The sequence below is a fragment of the Calidris pugnax genome, unplaced genomic scaffold (assembly GCF_001431845.1).
Source record: "Calidris pugnax isolate Ruff unplaced genomic scaffold, ASM143184v1 scaffold13, whole genome shotgun sequence".
Lineage (NCBI taxonomy): Eukaryota > Metazoa > Chordata > Aves > Charadriiformes > Scolopacidae > Calidris > Calidris pugnax.
Genome location: NW_015090810.1, coordinates 8,122,323 through 8,122,708, shown reverse-complemented (window position 1 = coordinate 8,122,708; position 386 = coordinate 8,122,323). Strand labels below are relative to the sequence as shown.

Below are 386 nucleotides of genomic sequence, written 5' to 3'. Positions count from 1 at the left end.
CGGGGCACCGGCGCTGCGAGGTGAGGGCGGCAGCAGACGGAAAGGGGAGCGGTGGGACCTTCCCTCCGCGCCGCCTTCACAGGCGCCGGGGCCGCCTCCGGCCGCCATCGAAGCCACCCACCGCGCCGCCGCCGCCACGTGCGCCGCCACGTGACCTCCGCCCCGCCTCCCCGTTGGTCGCCGGAGAGACGCGTGGGGCCCGCCGTACCCGGAAGAGGAAAGGGAAGGGGGCGGAGAGCCGTTAGGGCGCGTGGGTGGCGGCGGCAAGGGAGGAGGAGGAGGAGAAAGGTCCGGCCGGTCAGCCGGCGGGGCCCGTCTCGGCGGCGAGCCAGGTAACCTCCTACTGCTGCGGCCCCACCGTTGGGCTGGGACTGGTGGTGGCGGGG

General features: G+C 76.2%; 1 protein-coding gene across 2 annotated transcripts in view; it reads left to right on the top strand.

Moving 5' to 3' along the window:
- Nucleotides 1–210: 210 nt before the first annotated feature.
- The window catches only part of SLC39A6 (solute carrier family 39 (zinc transporter), member 6), a 19,873-nt gene continuing 19,697 nt past the window's right edge, over nt 211–386 (top strand). The window contains exon 1 of one of the 2 annotated variants that reach the window (XM_014938624.1): nt 211–332. The gene's annotated coding sequence lies outside the window, so the exon portion shown is untranslated. The remainder of the gene's footprint in view (nt 333–386) is intronic. The other variant, XM_014938625.1, reaches the window with a different exon arrangement.